This window comes from Hydra vulgaris, chromosome 02, assembly GCF_038396675.1.
Source record: "Hydra vulgaris chromosome 02, alternate assembly HydraT2T_AEP".
Classification (NCBI taxonomy): Eukaryota; Metazoa; Cnidaria; class Hydrozoa; order Anthoathecata; family Hydridae; genus Hydra; species Hydra vulgaris.
Window position 1 is genome coordinate 44,835,989 of NC_088921.1, and position 27,504 is coordinate 44,863,492.

At 27.3% G+C, this 27,504-nt stretch overlaps 1 protein-coding gene and 1 long non-coding RNA gene across 7 annotated transcripts in view; one reads left to right on the forward strand and one right to left on the reverse strand.

The window, feature by feature from the left end:
* Positions 1–3,498: 3,498 nt before the first annotated feature.
* On the reverse strand, positions 3,499–7,931 carry LOC124811889 (uncharacterized). The gene is made up of 2 exons (XR_010636337.1): positions 7,457–7,931; positions 3,499–3,971 (listed from the first exon to the last, which is right to left on the reverse strand). It is a non-coding gene; the product is annotated as an uncharacterized LOC124811889 (long non-coding RNA).
* Positions 7,932–8,035: 104 nt separating this feature from the next.
* LOC100197226 (nuclear pore complex protein Nup214) overlaps positions 8,036–27,504 on the forward strand; it is a 101,597-nt gene continuing 82,128 nt past the window's right edge. Inside the window, exons 1-4 of one of the 6 annotated variants that reach the window (XM_065791072.1) lie at positions 8,095–8,125; positions 8,730–8,805; positions 14,096–14,168; positions 17,878–18,038. The gene's annotated coding sequence lies outside the window, so the exon portion shown is untranslated. Of the gene's footprint in view, positions 8,644–8,729; positions 8,806–14,095; positions 14,169–17,877; positions 18,039–27,178; positions 27,298–27,504 lie in introns of those variants that run through there. The other 5 variants (XM_065791067.1, XM_065791070.1, XM_065791069.1 and 2 more) reach the window with 5 other exon arrangements.

Consider the following 27,504-nt stretch of genomic DNA (forward strand, 5'->3'; position numbering starts at 1 on the left):
TACTTATTTATTGAATAATTTATTATTTTAGTAATTTTTTTTTAGACAAAAAATTAGAAAAATTCTTTTTTGCTTTAATTTGCTAATGCCTATATCTTCTTTAATACTGATAAATTTTTTTCTTTTTTATAATTCTAAGGCCATGAATATTGCATTACGTACTGCGCAGTTGTTTAGACCGAACACTTTCAATTGATATCGAAAATTCATTTCAAAAAATAAAAAATCTTAAAAACACTAAAAGCAGCTAAAAATTTTGAAACCAAAAAAGAACCCAACAAAATATAGAACGAAATTCATTATCTTAATTATTGAAAGGAATTATTTTTTTCGCTATTTATTTAAACAAAATACAGATAAGCAACTATTTTGTCTAAGATAAACAACTTTGCAGAACCGTAAATTAATAACGCCATTTGGCTAAAACCGACAATTTTTAGGCTAAAAAATACTAAATCTAATATATATTTACCCGAGTCACTGATTCCCTGATAGTGTAACGCTGACGTAACGCTGACGTATTAATCATGCGGAAGTTATTTTATTTTAAAGTGTGTTAATTACTTAAAAAGTATCATGCGACAAAACAACTTTATTTTATTAAACATTATTAACTTAGTCGTTCACAATTATGTGTGGTGGCTGCTGCGCACTATTGTGTCATTCACAATGATGTCGTGGTGCCTTTGTTCCGGGTTCGCTTTTTTTTAGAATATTTTTTTATTAATTAACTAATTGATGCTAATATATTAATAATAATAAATATTCATATCATGAATAGTTAAGTAATTCAGTTAATAAATAACATAAATGCGCGTAACATGTTTTGCTTTGAAAGCAAAACATGTTACGCGCAATGTTTTCAACATTTTTAAATGCTCTTACTATCGAGCCGTTAATACAAGGGGGGGGGGGGGGGGGGGGGGAGGGGAAAAAAGGGGGGGGGGGGGGGAATTTTATGAAAGATAAAATAAACGTGGGGGGGGGGGGGCAAAAGGGGGAGTGGGAATTTTTTTATGATACAGTATAAATTTTTTTTATAAAAAAGTTTAGTTTATAAATCCGAACTAATATTTTTTACAAAATACGCTTAAAGCTATTCAATTCTTGGGTGGCTTGCGCATTTTCGAACAGGTGTTTTAGCATAATTTCAATAGGATTTAATATGCTGAATCGAGATTTACCAGATCGGCGATTTTTTGAGCCTGTTTACACTAAAAATTTTTGTTTTTATCGATGACTGAAAGAATTATTTTCTAATTTTTAAGGCCGATTTTCACTGATTTTTTTTTTTAGTTTTGAGATATTTTGCTGACAACAATTAAAAATTATTAAACAGGGGGGGGGGGGGAGTTTAATATGCTTGGGGTCCCCCCCCCCCTCCTTTTTATTAGGGACTCGAGATTCAAGTGTATAAAACTATTAAATTTTACTCTTGTTAAGATAACATACGTCGGTACAAATATATAAAGTTGATCTACAATAACATTTAATCTAAAGTATATTTATAATGGATATTAAAAGAAATTTAGACTCCGGTTTTGTTCAGCATGGATTGCTTTTAAAATTTTTGCTCGTCTTCGTTCTCAATAGTTTGTACTTCTGAGGTCATTTCCAATGTTTACTCCGAGCTATTTGGTTGAAGATGACTGTTAGTTTTCCGTGTTTCGTTAAAACGTTATACTTTCTATTTCGGTTCTATTTGCCTTCATTTTAAACTTTATAAATTGTGTTTTTTTGGGTTTCCATTAAATTAGGCAATTTTTTTGTTGTACATTTTAGGCGGACAATTAATTTTTCAACATTTGAGGCAATTACAAGGACATCGTCCGCATATATTAAGTGCACATATTATAGACATAAACTACATAAGTAATGCTGCTCACACCGCGGCTCACACTGCAGATAGTGCTAAACTAATTGATATTTCTAGATAATTATACTAACTAGCAGCATTCAAACACCAATTCAACACCATTCAAGTTTGTCTATTTTATTGAAAAATAAAATAGACAAACTATGAGCTCTGATTCATATGATTGAGTCTAAATCTTAAATCTTGGATAGTCAAATTCAAAATTATCACAAAGCAGACAGAAAGTCTTGGATGTCTGTATATACTTTAACAAAATGATTGCTTACTTCTTAAAAAACATGAGCCAACCTAACTTACACTAGCATAACATGGTATGTTATGTTAGTAACATGGTATGCAAATAAGGGACAATGCATTTTAGTTTGAGTGGGTATTTTTTAATTTTTACAGACCACTCAATACTAACATCAACTGTAATGATGAAGCTATAGTTTTCCATTAATGGTACCATGCTTCTAAAGAAGCTATCAATAATAAAAAGTTAAAAATCTTTTTGATAATTGGTTTCCTAATTTTCTATTTTTTTTCTAAAAGTAAATTTAAATTTCTTATTTTTTTTCTAAAAATTGCTTTGTGGCCATATTAAGCGTTTTGATGTCAAAGCTAATGGAAAATCAATACTCTAAACTTGTTGTTGATTAATCAGGAAATCAGTCTATTCAATTACTATAGATTTTCCTCTGGGAATTGCACAAAATGGGTATAATAACGTTGATATTTCTACGTACTATACTGAAATAAAACACAAACTAAAAAATCTTCAGTTATTAAAGTTGGTAATGAGCGTTTTTTGAAATAAACGGAGAATATTCTTTTAATAATTTAGATAAAAACTGAAAAAAATTTATAATTTATTTAAGTAATGCAGTAAATGCCTAAAAAGTCAATAAAATTAAACATCAAAAATTTTCGATTTTCAGTTTACCAAACGCTAACCGATGCCGTTGCATCAATGACGTGTATTACAGCTGCAGTAGATGGACCCACGTAAGTCAACGGGTCCAAACGGTATTCACCCGCTGGTACTATAACAAACTTTAAAAGCAATAGCATATCTTTAGCAATTCTGTTTGCTAGAATAAAAAGTAACTGCAATTTTTGTAGTATCTTTGTTTAAAAAACAATTTTGTTGGCAAATAATTTTTGGTAACCCTAACCCTATTTTATGCTTTATTGTCAATTACTATAAATAAAGACATTCTCACAATATATTGTTATTTTGATTTATGTAAACAAGTAGTTTATGTAAACAAGTAGTTGCATGATGTTTATTCTTTGTCTAATTGAACGAACGTTTAATGAGAAAAAATAGAGCCGAAACTTTTGGGGGAAAATGTTAGTACGATCATGAAAAGTTTTATTTAGAGTTAATAATAACAAGATAACTTCAAATATTTATTTGTCTTAAAATATACGTAATCTTAAGGGTGGACAGGGGTAAAAAGTAACCAATCTATCCTGGTGCTACCAATCTATCCTATGTTAATGACTTAGCAACAAAATAAATAAATAGTTTCTTTAAAAAAACACTCTTAAGTTTGACAAACCAGCGTAGAGAAGGCGTCCTGCCCCTGTCTACCCCTGTCTTCCCTACACAACAGTACGTAACATTACTTTACAAATTAGTAAAAAAAAATTAATTAGTTAAAAAATTTACAAGTTAGTTTAATACAAAAGTTACAAGTTTTTTTAATAAAAAAAGTTCGCATAAATTGCTATAATAAAAAAACTTAGTATAAAGTTTATACTAAAAACTAAATATTAGTTATATAACGTATTGTTGTCGGTGAAAAATCATTTCGAAGTCATTTTCACCGACGATGTATTGTGTTTATAAATGCAAAATATGTTAAACAATTTTCCTTGAGATAAATATAAAAAATATTTCAACTTAATTTTTAAACCAAAACAAAAATGATTTTTTACTTCATATAAAATTTTTTAACATTAATCAAAATAATGACATTTAATTAAAACTTTTTCATTACAACTAATGATAATACTTTTGAAATAAACTTCAATATTTTCGATTTTTCGATATTTCTGTTATTTTGATAACTTCTCAATAAATTTCTTTCGTTTTTTTCAATAATTTCTAAAAAAAATTATTTTAATTATATAAACAAAACCTGTACTCATGTAAATGAGATTTTATTAACTGGTACATCTGGTATTTTTAAAATCGACAATAATGTATGTATAGCTAACAATGTTTGTAGAGCTAAAGTATCTTGTACTTAATAAATTAACTTGATTGAGTAGTTTAATTCATTACCATGCTGTAGATAAAATAATTTTATTGTAAATTTATTTAGTTTTTTTTTTAAATAAAAGTATAATAAATTTCATAAACACAAAGATAAGATAACTCATCAAACTTTAACAAACACTATCAGGCAGATCAATTACGAAAAGGTTACTTCCGAACAATTTTTATACTTCCAGTTTCCAGCCAGACATGTCCAATCAGAGCCGACGACACGGGTAAAAAAAAAGTGGAGGGCACAATTGTCAATTTCTAAATAAGTTGCCTATTTCGAAAAATTTCTTCAAAAAAAAAGGTCCCTTAAAAAAAATGTGAAAGGTAGGGGGGGGGCAATGCCCTCTGCCTCCCCCTGCCCGGTGTCATCGGCTGTGCCAATAATACCTTATGATGCTTTTCACAAAGTTGCTTTTAAAGTGCATATATATATATAAATATATATATAAATATATATATATATATATATAAATATATATTTATAATATAAATATATATATAAATATATATATATATATATGGAGTCTTTTTTTTTTTTTTTTTTTTTTAATAATTCACCTCCCTAAAACCGAGAAGGCCACTACAGATGAGGAGGCTACTTGTGGTTATCACCCTCTCTCAACTCTATAACTCCGAAACACGAACCTTGACGAACAAGGCCGCTGCGCGGAGAAACAAGTTGAGCGCGGTACTACCAGGGACGTGGTGGGAATCGAACTCGGAACCGCTCGCTTATGAAGCGAGCGCTCTACCACTACACTACTACCGCATAGTTTATTGATAAATTCTTGGAACAAAAAAGCCCTATAATTTTTGCCAAAACTACCTCAAAATGAGAGAGCAACATGTTGATAAAATATTTTTGAAATAAACTATTTTTGAATAAATTTATATTCATAGATAAATTCTAAATTTCATAAAATAATCTCTTAACGTTTAAAAATTATGACCTTATAAAGTTTGTAACCCTTCAAATCGAGGGGGGGGGGGTCAAACGTTTTATTGTCATAATTTTGGAACACAACATTTTTGGAATTTTGGAACAGAGATTATTGTATGAAATTTAGAATTTATCAATAAATTTAGATTTATTTAAGAATAGTAAAAAAAGTATTTTATCAATATGTTGTTTTCTTGTTGGGTGCAGTTGTAAGCCAAAATTTTTGGGTTTTTTTGTTCCCAAACTCCAATTATCACAAATCATTCTTATTTGATATAAATTCAAATATGTAAATTTTTGGAGTTAGTTACATGTCTGGAAGTTAGCTCGAATATAAAAAAACTCTAGATCCGCGCCTGATATATATATATATATATATATATATATATATATATATATATATATATATATATATATATATATATATATATATATATATATATATATATATATATATATATACACTCCCGTCCATAAGTTTGGACGCACCTATCGCAACTACAGATATTAGGAGGAAAATGTGTTAGAATAATTTTGATTTGTGACTTTAATAAAATAAATCGATAATTTTATGTTCTTTTATTACTTTTAAAGAAAAAAATAAATAATAGTATCAAAAATTATTACTAAAATAAAATGTTTTTATTTAAATCATCTTTTCGTCAAAATGGCCACCTTTAGCTCTGACTATCGCTTGGCAGATACGTGGCATGCGATCAATCAATTTTTAAAAAATATAACTCATCAATATTTTTCCATATTTTTGTTTTGGATTGCCTCCCAAAGATCATTTTTACCCTTTGGAGGAGTTTTTCGGTCTTCTCGATCTAAATGATCCCACAATAACTCAATTGGGTTACAATCAGGACTCTGCGGTGGCCAAGTCATGACCTTCAACAATCCTTCCTCTTGTTTTTCATTTAAATATTGCTTAACCACTTTAGCAGAGTGTTTAGGATCGTTATCTTGTTGGAACACGAATCGTTCGCCAATTAATTTGGTTCCACAGACTAAAACATGTTCTTTTAAAATCTTTAAATAGACTTCTTTTGTTATTTTCCCGTCAATTTTGGCAATTGATCCCACTTAGCCACCACCGAAACAACCCCAAACCATTATATTCCCGCCTCCATGCTTAATTGTTTCCATAGTACATTGCTCCAGCATTCTTTCTCCTACCCGACGACGAACAAATGACCCGTGTTTATTCCCAAAAATCTCAAACTTTGATTTGTCTGACCAAAGTACTCTATTCCACTTTTCTACCGTCCAATTTTTGTGTTCTTTGGCCAAGACTAATCTTTTTTGTTTGTGGACGGTTGAAAGACGTGGTTTTTTAACAGCCACACGACCTCTAAGCCCTACTTCAAGAACACTTTTTACCGTCGTTGTACTTATTTTTGTGGTATGATGTTCATTAAAATCAGCTGCTAAATCTGGCGTTGTGCGTCTACGATTTCGTAAAGAATTAATTACTATGTACTTATCCTCTTTTTCGTACTAGAACGAGGTCTCCCTACTCTTTTACGATCGCAGAAAGACCCCGTTTCTACTTTCTTTTAATCGTTTTACGACACAACTCTCTGAAATGCTGAGGCGTTGACTAATTTCTCGATTAGAAAAGCCTAAATTATGAAGGATCCAAATTTCTATACGTTTTTCTAAATTTATCTGTCCTCTTTTTGCCATTTTAAATAACGAATCTTATAAGAATACTAAAATAAAATAGTTAATTTGAAAAAATGAGAAATAAAGTTAAAAAAATTTTCTTACCGAAAATTGATAGTTCAAAATCAATCGAATCATTAATTTTCAAAAACTATAGATTTATTAACTTTTTAAAACAGAAAAAAAAAAGTCTTATAACACACTAAAATAACAAACAAAATAAAAAGTAATCTTATTTAAATATTTATTTATTTTACGATACAAGTGGATATCGCTTAAAAATGTTTCTGTTTATTTTATTTTGTAAACAATAACAAATTTAATATATATATGTAAGAATATATTTCTTTTAAAAATATCTCTCTTTAGTATGTTCTCACAGTACTTTATGATGAGACCAATGTAGACACTCTTAATTAATTTTATTCATGAGTTAAAACGCGTTTTGTTTATTTTTGTAAGGTGCGTCCAAACTTACGGACGGTAGTATATATATATACATATACATATATATATATATATATATATATATATATATATATATATATATATATATATATATATATATATATATATATATATATATATATATAGTCTGAAATATAGTTAATTTTTTCAATATACAAGTTTAAAACGTTGTTTAAATTTTTTTCATTTTGTAATTAATTAATACATTAAATCAATAATTGTAAATAAACTAACAATAACTTACCTAAAAAAACCCATAAAAATTATTCTTAATCTACATTTTTACTTTTTCTCCAAACAGATCTTCTGTTGACCACTTTTTATTAACTTCTTTTATTCGGCAACAGTTTTTACATTTTATTCCGTCTGCGTGTCCTTTCTTACACGTGTATGGTAAAAGAAATCCTCTGGCAACCACAACAGCATTTGCCATCATAAATGTCAGCAGCGTTCCAGCCGCAAAGCTCAATGTTGCTTCGACCATGACCATGGAAATTTCTAACTTTTTAAAAAATTTAAATAGTGCAGTTTCTTTTTAATCTTATTTTTCTTGTTGCATTAATTTTAAATTTTTTCATTTAAACATTTTTTTCCCTATTGCTCTCCATATTGTTCTTCCTTATATTTTCTAACGGAAATTTTTCCGCTGAAAACTACGTTTCTCTAAAATGGATATCCACAACGGCGAAGAGCTTATAAGAATTATATTTTTCCAATAGACTCACCGCAACAATTTGATTATTTTGCACAAACTTTAATAATTTAAAAATATTTGTCTCATTAAATATGATGATGAGCTATTCTTGCGTAAAAAATTTTCCGAATGGTTCATTAATAATTTAAAATCAAATAGTTTATAAACGGTTAAAATTATTTTTAACTGTTTACTAAGATTTAACTACAAAACAGATAAGTATAAAGTTCCTTTTTTGTTTGATCATTGTTGTTATTAAATTGCTTCTGTTAATGGACTAACGATAACATAAAATTTTTCATTATTGAGACTTCTTTAACAATTTTGAATACTGTTTATCTTTAATGGCCTATTGCGGAGGCGTAGTTGACCCTAGTAATTTTTCTTAAATAGTTAGGCTATTTTACACCGGAAAAGTACTATAAAATTAGCGATTTTTTTCAATTCACGAATGTTCTTTTTATTTAACAAGAACTTCAAGTCAAATAGAGTGGGGACTAAAAGGTGAAGAAAAAGCTGCCCATTAAGTGAACCTCTATACAATAAAGTAGTCGTAGTGCAATTATTTAAACAGCTGATTTTAGAGTAAAAAAATTTATGGTTTAATATCCGCTTTGACCATAAAAAAACATTAGTGAGCAGCGAGAAACAAACATTAGTGAGCAGCGAGAAACTTCTTTATCAAATGCTATTCCGGGGTGCTACGTAACTTCTTTAAATAAAATAAATTAAATTAAGTTTATTTAAATTTAAAACCAATTTTTTACCTGATATGAATATAGATTATCGTTTATTTGTGTATTTAAAAATAATTTTTGTATAGGTATTTTGTGGTGAAACGAACATTAGACTAATAATGCAAAATGGCCTACTGTGTTGGTAAAAACGGATCAAAAAAAGTAAGGCAAATAATTTTTTGCAAATACTTTATAAATAAAAAATATGTTTTTATTTCATTTAAAGTAGTTTGTTATAAATTACATAAAGAAGTGTATTACATGTAATATACATGTAGTGACATTTTACGAATACTCGCTAATTAAAGAAAATAAAAAATGTTTGCAATTTTTATGTTTAATGCAAACTACATTGAAGTAAAACAGATTAGAATAAAAATAGAGGATATAGCTAAATAAAATAGAGGGTATAATTAAATAAAGAAGAGGGTTTAATAAAGTAAAATAAAGAGTATAATGAAATAAAATAGAGGATATAATGAACTAAAATAGAGGATAGAATGAGATAAAATAGACGGTATAATGAAATAAAATAAAGAATATAATGAAATAAAATTGAGGATTTAATGAAATAGTTATGAAGATGTTTATTCTTTGGCTTTTAATAAGTTATTGAATAAATTTTCTACAAGCATATTAGTAGCTATTAAAACCAGGAACTATTTAATATATTATTAATTTATGGATTAACTGATCTTAATTAGTCATTGAATAAACTTTCTACAAGAGTTTTTTGATCATGTTGTAGAGAATCACTTTCTGAATATGATGTTATAAAGTTTCAATAAAATAAATAATTTTCTTTTATAAATTTTCGACTATCAACAAACTCGTATTCTTGAATAACTTTTTACGTCAATCAAGAACTTTATTTTCAAAATTAAATTTATTATTTCTATTAATCTAATAAACATTAATTATATAAGTTGATGTAAAAGCAACTAATTTAAATAACATTATTTAATAGACATATAACTGTGTTATGTATTGTACGCATGACTCAACGTTACATTTAAATTCACTTAGTGGTAGATTAAGATATCTTGGGCCTGGGACTATTTTAAAGCAAGTTACCTTTTCCGTGTCATTAATCAAAGAATTAAATTTGACAATTCAGAACAGTGTGTAAAGCAATTACAGAAAATTTTTCAAGTTTAATTAATTCTTCAAAAGAAAATTAAAAAAAAATTATTTATTTGTTATTAGCAATTGTAATCCCGGGATTCCTGGATCCTAGGTTTTTTTATACTTCCGAAATCCTGAGGTTGTCTAATATCAATCCCGGGGTTCCCTGTAAGGTCGAACATAACAAAGCATAATAAAAAATATATAAAAATAGCAACAAATTATGCGTAGCAAAAATAATTTTTATTTCGTATAACATTACAGAAAGGAATTGTATGTTTTCAATTGTACTGTAAAAAAGTTCTCGAAAAAGTTTGATTTTGATTTTAAAAAAGTTCTTGCAAATATTCACAAGTTATCGTGTCGATTAGGATATACATAATTTAAAAGTGTAACACAATATCTTCTTTAAAAATGAGGTTATCAAACTTTATATAAATAATGAAAAACATTATTTTAAAAAATTCGCGGTGCTTGCGGTACCCACACTTTGCATCATTATGTAATATGATTTATATTTTAATTATAATAATTCTTTATATAATACGACTTTATAAAAATTTGTTTGTAGAAAGTTATACACTACACCACGACTGCACTTATTATTATCTTAACTGTATGTTTTTGTTTGTGGAAAAATTTTTTTAGTATTGTTTTATTAATGCTGCTCCAAGCAAAGTTTTAACCGTTTAAAACTAATGTATTTAAATAATTTAATCAATATCAATTCAATAATAATATACTTGCTGTACTCATACAACTTTGCAAGATCTTTAGTATCGCGGGCTTAATACAAAGAGGGAGGGGGGCATGGTTATAAATAAAAGCAGGGAGGGGTGGTAATTTTATTCTAAATCTAATAAAAAAGGAAGGGAAGGGGGCATGTTGTCTTAATAAAATGGAGGGTGGGAATTTTTTGCCGAACACTTATACATTTAATTCTAGACAGTTCAGTTCTAGAACAATTTAATTCTAGAGTGGTTTGCAGTCAAATGCGCATTCTTAACAGATGTTTCATCATAAATTTAATTGGATTTAATATATTTATTCTTATTAAAAAAATTATAACAAAGAAAATATTTGCATATATTTTAACAACAACAGATACAAATCATTATTTTCTAAACAAATTTATGATAACTTTAAAACTTTTAATGCAGGTTCTTTATTAGATCTTGGTGTAATTTGTGCACAAAAATTATTTAAAAATAAATTAGCAAGTGTGTTGCAATGTTTTTGTCTGGTGGAATTTTAAGACTACCACGATATATAGACTTGAGGTACTTACCAAATTTTTCATAATAAAGTAATGTTTGATTGAACAGAATGTTTTCATTATATTCATTTCTTCATACATAACCAGCAATATAAATCAAAGACATTTTGGTAGTATCAGAAATTGATGACTCTAGTTTTTCTAAATTGTCAAATATTTCACTACCTGCTTCACATTAAACATATGTACAAGAAGCACACTCATGACCTGAACTAAAATCAAAAGAACCTATGTCAATATTTAAAGATAACAACAGTGATGTGTGATTTATATGCAATTTTTCTATAACTTGTTGAACATTTATAAAGTAGGCACCCCGGAACCTTGTCTCAATTTCCCAAATTCTTTTTCTAAGTGGTCATTTGTAAACATACCAAGAAGAACATAATCATGACTTGTTGCTAATAAATATTTGCATATCTCAACAATACCATAGCAAGTATGGTGATTTGATTTTGCAGAATCATTAAATAACTGCTTCACTCTTTTGCCATTTTTACAACACATTTCAAGAGCCATATCACCAAACTGAAGTAGAGTATTAGGAAAGCGTCAGGACTACAAATAGGTGCTTCTAGTGGATCATTGTGTCTTACATCAGCTTCACGATCTTTCACATTGAAAATTTTCCACCAGTTTATTACTTTATTTATAAATATTTTGAGAATAGGTCAGTAAGGCATGATATATCTTATTTGGAAAAAACTTTAAGGCAAGTAGATACATTTTGCCTTTCAATTGGCTTGGGAGCTATTGCAATTTCATTTAAGTCTGACAATTTGAATAACTTTTCTGATTCTAATTGATATAAACATTTAAGGTGCTCTTATTTAGCTGTTCTTTGAATATCATTATCACATTACACTAGTTCCCCAGTTTTTTCTGTAAGCCATAGATTCCTAATGTCTTTCAAAAGATGAACAAAATCAAACAGTTAATACATCCCATCTTCTGCTTTCCAAGGTTTATCTGGAATAGTATGACGTAATTTAAAAAATGCTTGGTTTACACGATCCATCACAGATAACAACTTTTACATCACCAGATGATGATTTTATAAGTTTTATGCCGGAGTTTATTTGTTCAAACAGAAAATTTGAACTTAATTTTGAAATTGGAATCATCTTATACAGAAATTTAGGACCACCTTTGAGACATACTATCATAACTCCAAACACAGTTTTAGTCAACAATGATGGATCATCTAAAGATTTACCAAACAATGTTCCACCATGGCAAAGCATCATATTTTTGACATATACTTCATTATAAATAATTATACAAACTTTTTGTTTTTCTTCAATGTTTTTGAAAACTGAGTCTAAGAAACTAGCATCATCAATTTTTCAAACTTTTGATGTTATGCATGTCAAAGTATTAACTGATGGCAATTGAAAATTGTTTCTTAGTTTACTGTATAAAGCACAAGATGTTGAAAAATATTCAAAACTACGTATAATTGTATCTGATTCATTTTTTTTTTCTATAATAATAATAAGCTTTGCATACATAACTGATATTTGTTGCTGAATAATGTTTTTCTTATGATCTATTTCCATGACATTTATAAAATGTAGTATATTTATACGATTTTTACACAAACTTTTTATAAAACATTTATTCCACAATGAAATGTTTCAAAATGTAAATTCTCAAAAATTTTAACAAGAAATAAAGGAATACCATCATAAAACATAATAGATTGAACATTAATTGTTTTTCAATCATATATGTTATTACTGAAACTGAAAAAACCCTGAGATTATTTAATAAAATATTTTTAAAATCAATATATGTTGCTGTATCGGCCCATAAAAAAGTGCTAAGTTCATCAGTTCTAACATTTCTAACAACCCTTAAAGATTTCTGTGTTGTGCAATGACGTGGTAATAGAGTAAGTATTTGAATTGAAGATATTCCTGGACATACAGATGGTGGCATTATCGGTCTTTATTTTTCTTGAACAGTAACTTTTTCAAAAACTGTTGGCCAATGTAATTGACAAAAACAGTTTCATCTGAAACTAAAATATTAGAATTTGGAATACTTTTTATCCAAATATTTTTTTGTTCTTTATCTTTAGGAAAACGATAAACTAATATTTTTTCAAAGCTTTTATTGTTTTTGGTACTTTGGTAATTAGTTTTGCAGCCATATACACAACACTTTTTTAAAGTATTATTATATACTTTTTTAAAGTATATAATAATTATTATATACTTTTTTAAAGTATAATTATATAAAAGAATATAAAAATATGCAAACCATAACATAAGATTTTCAAACACTTTTTTGTCAAATGTAATAGATCACTACCCATATCAGTCATAATGAATGTTTATATATATATATATATATATATATATATATATATATATATATATATATATATATATATATATATATATATATATATATATATATATATATATATATATATATATATATATGTATATATATATATATATATATATATATATATGTATATATATATATATATATATATATATATATATATATATATATATATATATATATATATATATGTATATATATATATGTATAGGGTTCCCATATCTCTGGATTTACCCTGAGATCTCCGGATTTTGGGGCCAAAAAAATGTCTCCGGAGGATTTCAGAAAAAAGATCTCCTCTTTTTGAAAGTTTCTATCAAAAAAACCCTTTCAAATTCCTAAATTTCGAGTATATATAGAACTTTTCGAGAATATATAGAAAAATTATTAAGAGCAACATGTTTTATTAAATTAAATTATTAAATGCAAAAAATTTTAGTATAAAAAGGCGAACTAAAATAAAACGTACTGTTTTACGGATTTATTGAAAATGCTCAAACAACAAGTACTCTTTTTTCTCTTTTACATATTATTATAAAATGCGCGCGTGTCTCCAAACTCGTAAACACGAAGGTAACATGTCAAACATCACTTAATTAATTAATTTTAATGTCAAATCTAAACCAAAACCTAAAAAAGAAAAAGTATAGCTGCACTTTTAATGATGTCCTTCAAGAAAAGTTTTCTATTTTTAAGAAAGGAAGAATTGATTGTGAAGCCGAATGCAAAATTTGTCCTTCTGGAACATATATTTCTGTTTCTTACAAAGGTAAGAAGTAATTCATCTTATCTAAATTTTCTTAGTTTGATCTTATTTATCAAATGCATCTTACTATAATTATTGTAGGTCTTTTCAGCTTTTGAATTATTATTTATGCTTTATTATAACTATTAGTTTGTATTTTAAAGAAACTAGAATCAACCTTTATTGAAATTTTACTGCCATCAGAAAAAAATATTATTGTAGGTTGCATTTATCGCCACCCATGTATGAGCACTAGTGAGTTTAATATCACTTATATACAAACCTTACTTGACAAGTTATCACTAGAGAATAAAAATATAGTTATTTTAGGAGACTTCAACATTAATCTTTTAAAATATGACTCCTGCAATGATCTTTCTAACTTTCTCGATCTTATGTGCTCTTTCTCCCTCTTCCCATTAATTACTCAACCAACCAGAATTACCCCAAAATCAAAGACTCTCATAGATAATATATTTGTAAACTTTCACACTCCAAATACTAAATCAGGCAACCTAACAGTATGTCTTGCTGACCATCTTGTTCAGTTCATATCCTTTCCATCCAAGAACTTAAAACAGTCTCATTCCAAATTATATCGTAGATGTTTTAAAAATTTTGATGAAAAAAGTTTTTTAAAAGCCCTTAAAGAAACTGATTGGCTTTCAATAAACCATTTAAACTACTGTGTTAATAACTCTACTTCAAAGTTTTTGGATGCACTTAAAAGATTACTTGACAGTCACGCCCCTTTTAAAATGTCAACCAAAAAAGCTAATAAATCTTTATCAAAGCCATGGATTACTAATGGAATCATTATGTCAATACAAATTAAAAATAAGTTGCACAAGAAGTTTATAAAATGTAAAAATGAGAATTTAAAGGTACAATACTTTCAAAAATTCAAATATTGCAGAAATCAAATTAGTAACCTACTGCGATACTCAAAAAAATCATATTATTCAACCTACTTTAATGAAAACTTAAATAACCTTAAAAATACCTGGAAAGGAATAAGGAGTATTATTTATATTAAATCAAAGATCAACAATAATATAGATAGTTTAAATATCAATAATAAAACTATAACTAACAAGAAAATAATTGCAAACACTTTTAATGATTACTTCTCTTCAATTGCAGATAAACTTTCTAAAGAAATTATACCTCCTAGATTTCACTTCAGCCACTATTTGAAAAATCAAAATCCTGATACTTTTTTTATATCTCCAGTTACTCCTCAAGAAGTAAATGACTATATTTCCCTCTTGAATCCAAAAAAAAGCACCGGTCCCAATAGCATTCCTTCAAAAATAATGACCTTAGCATCTCAAGAATTGAGCTTCCCCTTGAGTATTATAATAAATCAATCTTTTCAATCAGGGATATTCCCTGACTTATTTAAAGTTGCAGAAGTTGTTCCAATTTTTAAAAGCGGCTGTAAACAAGATCCATGTAACTATCGGCCTATATCCTTACTCTCAAATATAGGTAAACTAATTGAAAAATTTATGTATAACAGGCTGCTCAGTTTTTTAAATCTATCAGATAGCTTATATAGTCTGCAATTTGGATTCCGAAAGAAACACTCTACTAACCCAGCACTCATAGATATAACTGAAACCATACGTGAGGCTTTGGATCAAAAGCAATTTGCTGGTGGAGTATTTGTTGACCTGCAAAAAGCTTTTGATACTGTCAACCATGAAATTTTATTATCAAAACTGTATCATTATGGTGTAAGGGGAATTGCACTGAACTGGTTTAAGTCATATCTAAACCATTGTCCACAAAGTGTTACTATTGGTAATATCTCATCCACTACTAAGTTTACATCTATAGGTGTTCCTCAGGGTTCAACTCTGGGTCCGCTTCTTTTCCTTATCTACATAAATGATTTAAACACTTGTATTAAATACTCAAAGGTGTATCATTTTGCTGATGACACTAACCTTCTGATTGTAGATAAGTCTTTAAAAAAGCTAAATAAGTACCTAAATTATGACCTGGCATCACTGGTTCAATGGCTGCGATCAAACAAAATATCTTTGAATGTCAAAAAAACTGAATTAGTTCTATTTAAACCTCAAGGCAAAAAAATTACCAAAAAACTAGAATTAGTGGTCAAAAACTAAATATTGTAGATAAAATAAAATATCTGGGCATATTATTAGATGAAAATCTTTTGTTCATTCAACAAATTAAGTCCATATCAAACAAATTAAGTCGAGCAAATGAAATGCTTACCAAAATAAGGCATTTTGTGAATTATGAAACCCTTGTGAATATTTGGCATGCTATTTTTAACTCCCACCTACGCTATGGTTGTCAGATATGGGGGCAAAGTCCATCCATTTATAAAAAAAACCTTACAAATCTCCAGAATAAATCTTTAAGAATAATTCACTTTCAACCTAACAGTTTTTGTTCTGACATACTGTATAATCTTTCTAAAATTTTAAAGCTTGACGAACTCATCTACTTATCAAACTGTGTTCTTGTATGGGACATTGTCCACCATAATACGCCTAGCTGCTTCACTAGCTATTTTAAATTCACAAATGATGTTCATATTTATAAACTTAGGTCTGTATCTTATTGTAGTCTTTCTATGCCTTTAAAATAAACACACAAGTATGGCATAAAGTCAATCAAGTATCAATCAATTCTATGTTGGAACTCTCTTCCTGTTGAAACTAAAAAAATATTCTCCAAAATATCAAATAGAAATGCCTTTATAACCCATGTAAAAAAATTTATCTTCAGTAAAAATTATCAATGAACTATCAGTTATGCAATCACCCCAAATCAAAAATTTAGTTATTCTCTATAACTAAATTTTTAATATAATAAAAGTAACATAGAAATAAATAAAAATAACTCATAAATAAAAATAAGAATAAAAATATAAAACCAAAAATAGAAATAAAAATATAAAACCCATAAAATATAAATATAAATATAAAACTCATAAAATAAAACTAAAATAAAATAAAAACATAAAACTAAAAATAAAACATAAAAATATATAAATGTTCATTTAGTCACAATCAAGTACCTTCATTTTCATCATCCTGTAAAGTTATATGGCTCTAAAATTTGTGGCACTACTAAAAATTTTTTTTTTTTTTTTTTTTTCTTTTTTTTTAATTCATATTCAATTTTTCTATGCTTGAAAAATGCTGGATCACAACAAAACTCCAATGACTTCTACTTCTTTGACTCTTCTTCCTTTCTTTCCTTCTTTTTACTGTTATATTTTTTGTTATTGATATTGTTATGATGTTTATATTTTTTTTTTTTTTTTTTTTTTTTGCATTATCCTTATGATAATCACTATAATATATATAGATAAATATATAGTAAAATATATACCTATATATAGTAAAATATATAGATAGTACTTATTATATTACTGTATTTAATATTATTATTACTATTTATTACTATTATTATTACTATTCATTTTTATTTATTTTTTATTACTTATTATTATTATCATTATTATTATTATGCTATATTTATACCATCATAGGTCTTTACGCGTCATCAGTTTATAACTGTTTGTAAATGTCCCGCACGATTGTATATATACAGTTATTATTAAAGTGAAAATATATTGATTTGATTTGATTTTGATTTGATTTGATTTTAGTCTTTTTTTACCGTAGCCTTAATGTTTTACATCTTTACAAATCATGTGGGTTTTTTTTTAAATATTGTTTTGTTTTAGGTGCTCTGGATATGGAATATCACTTAAACACAACAAAACACATAAAATGTTTAAAATCAGTTGCATCTACTAGGATAATTAAGTCATTTTTACAGCCTAAACAAGACAACCTTCTTCAAGAAAAAAATCATGCTGCAGAGGGTGCATTAGCATTTCATACAGTAAGTCATCACTAGTCTTTTAATTCGATGGATTGTGTCAGTAAGTGGCACAAAACTGTATATCCTGATTCAAAAATTGCTAAAGAAGTCACTTGTACCAGAACAAAATCAGAGGCAATAATTACGTCAGTGTTGTCTCTCCACTCAATTGACATAACTATAAAGGATCTGAAAAACATTGCTTGTTTTGGATTAGCAAGCGATGGCAGTAATCATGGTTCTACCAAAATATTTTCTATTTTAATCCAGTACTTTGATCCAAATAAAGAAGGTGTTACAACTAAGGTCATTGAAATTAAAGCCACTCCAGATGAGACAGCTGAAACTATCTCAGGCTACACTATTGACACTTTAAAAAACTCAAACATACAAAACAAATGCATTGCCTTTGCTGGGGATAACACCAACACTAACTTTGGGGGTATCAACAGGCGTCAGGGCAATAATGTGTTAAGCCTTCTTAAAAATGTCCTTAATCCTAAGATGTTAGGATCTGGATGTCCTGCTCATGTTTTGCACAATTGTATTCAAAACGGTTTGGACAGAGGACTTTCCATTGATGTAGAGTCAAATATCTTGAAAATATTTAATTACTTCTCAATATATACAGTAAGAACTGAAGTGCTTTTGTAATTTCGTAGATGTAGAATACAGGCGATTGTTATACCACTCAAAAACAAGGTGGATGTCTTTGTTTCCTTGTGTGAATAGAGTCTTACAAATGTACCTAGCACTTAAGTCCTATTTCCAATCTCAGGAATCTGTACCTATTATTATTAGAAATTTCTTTGATGATGATTTTAATGAAGCTAGACTTTTTTGTTCATAGTCTAATGTATGTATTTCATGAGAGAATTGTTTATCTAGAAAAAGAAAAGAGCAGTTTAGCTGAAAGTATCTACATCCTAGAGGAAATTCTTGAAATTTTAACTGACAGAAAAAGTAATAACTTTGTACCTTTAAATGTTTAAAGTATTCTCAAGAAAATGAAAAATAATGGATATGGAGATAAATGTAGTGCTCTATTTGTTGAATTTTCTAATGTATATGAAGGCTCAATTTTGTACCTCAATAAATGGCTCTTCCAATACCAAGAGTTCAAAGCTTTCAGTTGGATGAAACTGGATAGTATCCCAACTTGGGATCAGGTTGAAGACTCAATTTTATTTGTAAATGAAAAAGCTTCTTTTCAAGTTAATGAATCATTGTGCCATGACCAATTTCCTAACTTTGTTAAGTTTTTTAAAAGGCACAAAGAAGAGGTAAAAAAAATCGATGAAGAAGAAAAGAAAAACAATAAAAAAGACATTAAATTACACAACAAGTTAAAACTTTCTAACTGTATTTGTGTCAAATATTTTAGTAACTTGCCAGACAAGTCCTGTGGTTGTGAACTGTTGAGAATAGTGCAATTTTTTTATTGCATTCCAAGCCACAATTCCTCTGTAGAACGATTGTTTTCTTTAATGTTTTGCCAATGGACAAAAGAAAGAAGTAGATTATCAGTAGAGTCTGTTAAAAGTATTCTATGAGTAAAATATAATTTCAAATCATACTCATGTCATGAATTCCATGAGTATCTGTTATCAAACAAAGATTTATTTTAGTTGTTAAGTAGAGAACATAAAAACTTAAAAAAAGCGAAAATAACGTTTTTTTAAAAAAACTAAAATTCACCTGACTGAATTGTGTAAAATACCCGGCTAACCGAATAAATTCATAAAAAAACCAACTATAACTTGAAAATCACCTTCTTGGGGGGCGTGGAACACTCCCCACCCCCCGTAAAATTGCCTCTGTCTATAATAATGTCTAGATTAAGGGCGTTTATTAATTTTAATTAAAAAACTTTAAGGCAAACCGACTGAGCAAAACATGAATAAAGTTCAAAAAAAGACTTTGTATAAGTCTTAAATTCTGTGTAAACAAAAAAAAAACTTTAAGAAATTTTTTTAAAACACAAGCTGAAGTAGTGGTATAAAACAAAAATAAATTTTTATTTATTTTATTTCATTTAAAATTTTAATTATAAAATGTCAAAAATGAGGTTTTTCACATTCTATATTTAAAGCTTTAAATGAACAAAATTTTCAATTTAAGATTTACTAATTCGATTTAACTACCTTGGGTATGGTGAAAAAATAAATAAAAATCTAGTTTTTGACAAATTTATGAGATTTTTTAAAGGTCGACGATTCCTAAGGCCTGGTTACACTGAAACTTTTTATTCTTATCAGTGGCTGATATATAATATATCTATAAAAAAAAAAATATGTATATATATATATATTTATATAAATCAAAAATGTTATATATATATTTTTTCTGATTTTTTTTTTTGTCTCTGATATTTTTTTGTTGATAACAAGTAAATATTAATAATCGTGGGGTGGGGGTGGTGTCCCTTCTCCCGTGTACTAAGCACCTAAGAAAGAATGTTTTGAAAAAAAATGCGGCGATTGCAATTTCGGAGGAAAAATGTACCTAAAAAGTTTGCCCCACTTTCCAATTGTTATATGAGTAATATACATATACTTGAATATAACTTATACTAATATTAATATAATTGTATATTACTTATTATATAAAGGTTATATATAAGTAATATACAAGTATATATATATATATATATATATATATATATATATATATATATATATATATATATATATATATATATATATATATATATATATATATATATATATATATTTAAACAACTTTAAAAAGTATTCTACACAATAGAGTGCTCAATGTTCTTAAAAGAACAGAGCAATTATATTAGTAGTAGAAAATCACTTAACAAAAATTTTTTCCATTTAACACTGTGTTTCATCAACAAAGATTCATCAGAAATGGATGATCAAATTAATAAAACTTCAATTTATACCAAAATTAAATTACAGGAAGTTGCAAATGTCTTAACTACTGTAAATTTTCACACATTGGTGGAATTTGCTGACACTATTATAAAAAGAATTCTTTAGAAATGATTACTTATGCTATTTTTTGAAAATGTTTTTTTAAAAAGGGTAGTTAATGTAAATATTATTTGAACTCATTTATTTTTATAGTTTTTTAGGAGAAACTTATTTTCGTGCCTACATTTAGAAATTAATTCCGATCTTTTGTTTAATAAGCATTCTTGCCAAACGTTTTGCCAATCATAAGCAATCTTTCAAGAATAAAAAGTATTCAAAAGACACCATGCTGTCAAAATATATATGGGAATTAAAAGAAAAAAATATTGATGATTTTATACTGAATTGGTCTATCCTTAAAACAGCGCCTGCATATAACAATATTTCCAAAAAATGCATACTATGCCTACAAGAAAAATTTGAAATAATTACACATGCAAATCAAGAATGCTTATTAAACAAAAGATCGGAATTAATTTCTAAATGTAGGCACGAAAATAAGTTTCTCCTAAAAAACTATAAAAATAAATGAGTTCAAATAATATTTACATTAACTACCCTTTTTAAAAAAACATTTTAAAAAAATAGCATAAGTAATCATTTCTAAAGAATTCTTTTTATAATAGTGTCAGCAAATTCCACCAATGTGTGAAAATTTACAGTAGTTAAGACATTTGCAACTTCCTGTAATTTAATTTTGGTATAAATTGAAGTTTTATTAATTTGATCATCCATTTCTGATGAATCTTTGTTGATGAAACACAGTGTTAAATGGAAAAAATTTTTGTTAAGTGATTTTCTACTACTAATATATATATATATATATATATATATATATATATATATATATATATATATATATATATATATATATATATATATATATATATATATATATATATATAACTATAATATACATAATTTCAATTAATTAGGTTGTTTTTTCCACTTATCATGTACTAAACTTAAACTCAACGTTTTGAATTTAGTCTAGTTTTCAAAAGTTTCTACCCCCTCCTCCTCCTCGAAATGAGGTGGTTGTAAGTTTTACATCGTCATTATTTAAACATTAATAGATTATTAGATGAAACAATAAACAAACAAAAACCTAACAATGAGTTTAAGTTTAATAAAAGACAGTGAAAAAAATTACTTTAATAAGTTATTACCTTCACATTTAGGTAAGGGTAAACTTTTGTAAGATGTTTTTGTTTCAAGATCCCAATCACCACAACTTTTTCAAAAACATTTTTATTTGATGTAATCAGGGCATCTCTAGGGTGGACAACCAGGGAAAACTACCCTGGGCGCCACGACCTAGGGGGCGCCGCAATAGAACATTTTCAGCGATCTTCGTAACATCAGAAAAATATCTTTACTAATTAAAGACTAAGGGGCCCAACATTTTTAGTCATTGACTTTAATGAATATTTCAGGTTGCGTTTGTACACAAAGTCTTTGCTTTGTTCATCAGAAAGTGACAAAAATTCCTAATTGACCATTTCACCATTCACTATAGTAATGTTGGGATTCGCGCATGCGCATGATAGATATTAGGATTTATGTGTTTTTCGGACAAAAACGTAACTTTTGGAACCTCGCTTCTTTTTTACTTTACAAAGAAAATAGTTAGTCGAATGAAAAAAAAAATTATTGTAAAAATTCCAGTCACAATTGGACTGTTTATTGTAAAAAGGCTTTTGGGGTAAGTTGGCAAAATTTTCTCGGGGTAAGTTAGCTCATAGCATTTCCTATGGAAAAAAATTTATATTTTTATAAAATTAATTTTTTTTTTAGGTTTTTTTTTTCACAGATAAAAATTTTAATAAATTTTGCGCTTAATAGTACATTAATAATTATTTTTATAGTTTGCGCCAACTTACCCCGGGGTGAGGTAAGTTGGCTAACTTTTTTTGAGGCCCCAACAAAATTTTTTTTATAATGAATGCAAGTTAAAAATGTTACCTAAATTCATACTCTTTAAAACTGCGCAATATTTACAAAAATTTTTGCCGTTTGGGCTACAGAGCTCAAAGATTAAAAACGGAAGCAACTAGCCCCGGTCTCCCCTAAACACTAAACTAAAGTTTGTTTTGCGAAACTTTTTTTGCGAAACAAATTCTTTTATTTACGCGTAAATAACGGTTATTTTTGCGTTGTTTGTTTTTATTACTTTTTTTAATAATTTCGATTATTAACGCTGATCTCATGTTTGTTTTGCGCGGGCAATAAATAAATAAAACAAAAAAGTAAGTTTATAAAAACGTTGTAATAAAAAGAATTGCAAACTGTAATTAGTAGAGACCTTGAAGATGAGTTAAAAACTTACATGGAGGATTTATGTTTCCAGAAAAATAAAGTTTCACACTGTTAATTAAATTTTGATACTATTTTATCAAAGGTGTTAAAAAAACTGCTTTCAAGCAGCCTATGAAGCTGTTTTAAGTAAAGTGCCAAAGCTAACACATTCTTTTTTTTCTCTAACTCTTTAAAAACATCTAGTGAGACCTCCACTGAGTTTATATCTAACCACGAGGAAGATAATGCGAGTAACCCTCTGCTGTATAGTTCAACCGCTTTAGCTAGTTTTGCCTCATGTTCATCAACTCTATCCTTGGAAATTTGTAGCCAAAAATCTCAGGAAGTATCAAAGAAAGGCAAAGAGCCTGAATGTAGTTTAAAACCTATAAAAGTTGAAACAGATAACAGTATCACAATTATAATAGATGTTTCGCACAGAAGTCACACTTGCAGATACTTATCTAATGGCTTGTCCACTTGGCCAAAACGGTTGGCTGTAAGAGAGAGTCCAATACCTTTTCTGAAGAGCAATAAAGAATATCCTAAAACCAAAAAATACCATTTCTTAAATGAATTTCGATACAGGGTAGCAAAAAATGGTAAATAAGTGAAGAGGTGATGGGTTAATCACTCTCCAGAAACTGAATCAGCTTATTGTCTACCTTGTCATCTGTTTAAACCAACTCCAAAATTATATTTGGGAAAAAAAGAAGGTAATATTGCATTCCGTGGAAGCTCATCAAAGCTGTACACCAAAAATAATTGTAACTTCCTTGGTTTTATTCAAATACTTGGTTAATTTTAATCAAATTTGGATGGAGCATTAACGGTAAATTGAAGATGGAGAAAGACGTTCACAAACGTTTAATATTCAAAACAAAGTCATTAACCTCTTAGCTTTGCATGTAAAATAAGCTACTGTGAACAAGGTAAAGTTTGGAAAGCATTTTTTAGTTATTATGAATTGCACTCCAGACCTTCGTTAAAAAGGCCACACTTCACTAACCATCAGCTATGTTCATGAAGAAAATGAAACAATAGTTATTGTCCAAGAAAGCTTTATTGGATATGCAGTGTGTGAGTCGACTGGTGAAGCTCATTCTAATCTTCTAATTGAAGAAATAAAGTCTAGTAGTCTAGACCTAAGCAACTGTAGGAGTCAAGGCTATGACAACGGATCTAATATGATTGCAATTCGAAAAGGTGTTTAAGCTCAAAATTTTTTTTAAGATTACATTTTGGTAAATATTTCCAAACTTTTGTTTGAAAAGTTTATAAGGTGTTGTCCATAAATTGCGTCACGCTATGGGAGCGGGAAGGGGTCAGTGGTTTTATGACGACTTGTTACTAGTAGTAACAAGTACTACGATGTTACTACGATGTAATGTACGATGTAATGTACGATATTATTACGATGTTATAGTACGAAGTTACTACGATGTAATGACAAAGGAGGGGGAGGGTTTAAAACGGTCAAAAATTGCGTGACATAATTTATGGAAGATTCCTTATAGTTATGAATGTATAAAGTTTCCAAGCACAAAATAGCTCAAGAACATTAACACAATTCAGTGACAGATGCAGGAGGAGGGGAAAGGGTATGGGGGATGCTTCCCCTCCCTTCCCACCTGAATCTGAAAGTCCTTAAATCTCATAGAAACGGAGGACCTTTTTTTAAGGAGAAGCCAATGTGATACAAAATACAAAAATATTTCACCGTCATCGACCGAAAACTAATGGATCCGTCACTGACACTACTAGTATTCCATATTTTTTACAATACGAGAAAATTAATTCGAAAAACTCATAGAACGCAAAATTTAAAATACTTTTTGAGTATATAAATACAAACTTAGATACAAAGATTAGATGCAAACTGTATTTTAAAGTGGTCATTTTTTTATGTGTATCGTGACGCATAGTCCGGTACTTTTCTGTCTAAAGGGGAACTCAGCGTAGTAAAGGTCATTTTAAAGATATTGCGATCAGTCAGTTATTAGTTTAAACAAGAGTGATTTTTCCGTAAAATATCTAGTCTGCATGATAAATAATCAGATAGTTTATTAGGAAAAATTTTTGTTTGCGAGGTCTTCCGCAAACAAAAATTTCACAATTTATTTAAAAAGAAAAAAGTCTATCAAAATAAAACTATCTTTTCAAATATAATTTTATATAGAGTAATTGCTACTATTATAGCAATTTGCAGACTTATAGCATTTCAAGTGAAACCTATTTTTAAGTTTAGTCTTCGCAAGGTTGTGGAGTAATTTTAACTATTGCAAAGACACTTAAATAATAGAAAATTCGTCTAGCTTATAGAAGAAAAAGAGTGACATCAATTCAGTTTTTTGAGTACTCTTAATAAGTAAAGAACACCTAAATTTTTAGTAAAAAAAACACTTTTTTAAAGAAGTTATTGGGTTTAAACACTTCGTAATAGTTCTAGCTTTTTTGAACTATAATGATATTTAAATTTTAGATACTTGTAGTTTTATTCAAGACATTTTGATGCAAACAGACTGAGCGAAATCGCATTAAAGTTCAAATTTCGACTTTATAAAAACTATTATTTCTGTATGTATGTATGTATTTTTTTTTAACACAAGCAGAAACAGTTTTATTAAACAAACATAAAGTTTCATTTATTTTATTTCATTTACCGCCTAAAGTAAAATATAGTGAAAGTTAGGAACTTTTTAGAAATTTTTGATGTAAATTTTACTGACTCACCTTAACAACACTGAGAAGGCAATTAAATCATGTCGGGTCAATCACGTGGTTTTGAAATAAATGTTTTTCTCATTCCCTGTTTTAAAAGTTACTTTATTTTTCATTCCTCGGAAAAGTTCAAGTTACCACTGCAATTGTTTTTGTAAATGTTCTATTATCTTTATATTGAATTCACTCTAATAATTATTAATAGAGGAAATAATTAATTAGATAACAGTACTATCTATAAATATCTTGTAAATTAAATATATATATATTTTTATTAAGTAATATATATATATATATATATATATATATATATATATATATATATATATATATATATATTATATATATATATATATATATATATATATATATATATATATATATATATATATATATATATATATATATATATATATATATATATATATATATATATATATATATATTACCTAATAAATTCTAATAATATTAATAATAATGAAATGCAAAAGCATCTTATTTTTTCTTTGCAAAGCTTAAGTTTTTAAAGCTAATAAAAATAAAAAAAAGTTTTTTTTTTTACTTCAAAGGAACTACGTGAACCTTTATTTTTGCTACTTTTTTATGTTAAGCCAAATATTTATAATAATGTTTTTTACCAATGCTTTTATTTTATAAGTTCATCTAATTATGTTGATTTTAGGTAAAGCAATCCTTTTTGAAAGGACATTAACATATCTAAAACAAAGTTTAAGTTAAAAAATGACATATTTATGTTTCAATATATTTAAAAGAATAATAAAATATATTTATGCTTCATTATATATAAAAATTTAAAAAAAAAAAGGTTTATTATTAGTTATATGTTTAAAATTTATTTTAAAATAAGATAGAATTTACAACTTTTAAATTTTGTATGGTGTTGTTTTATGGTCTAATCAGGTACTCCTGACTTTAGAAATTGGATTTATTTTCAGTTCTTTGCCATTTTTTAATTTTAAAATTATATATATATATATATATATATATATATATATATATATATATATATATATATATATATATATATATATATATATATATATATATATATATATATATACATATATATATTATATACATATATATATATATATATATATATATATATATATATATATATATATATATATATATATATATATATATTATATACATATATATATATATGTATATATTACTTAATAAGTTGTAATAAAAAACACCATCCCAGTTTAGCAAATACTACAACAACTTGGAAAATGCTGACAACATTGGAAATTAATCATTCTTTGAAGAGCAAAAGAAAAGTTTTTTTTAAAGTGGGAAGAAAAAACATTATTTTTTGTATTACAACTATATAAATGTTAATAATAAACTTATATATTTTAAAAACTGATTATTGTTAAGCATGAGCTCCTCTATAAAATTAGTAAACAATTCTTTTTTTTGACTGCCTTTCTTGACCTCTATGAAAGGTCATTTAAAAATTATCATTTTTAAAGCATCAACAGCTGAATATAAAGCCT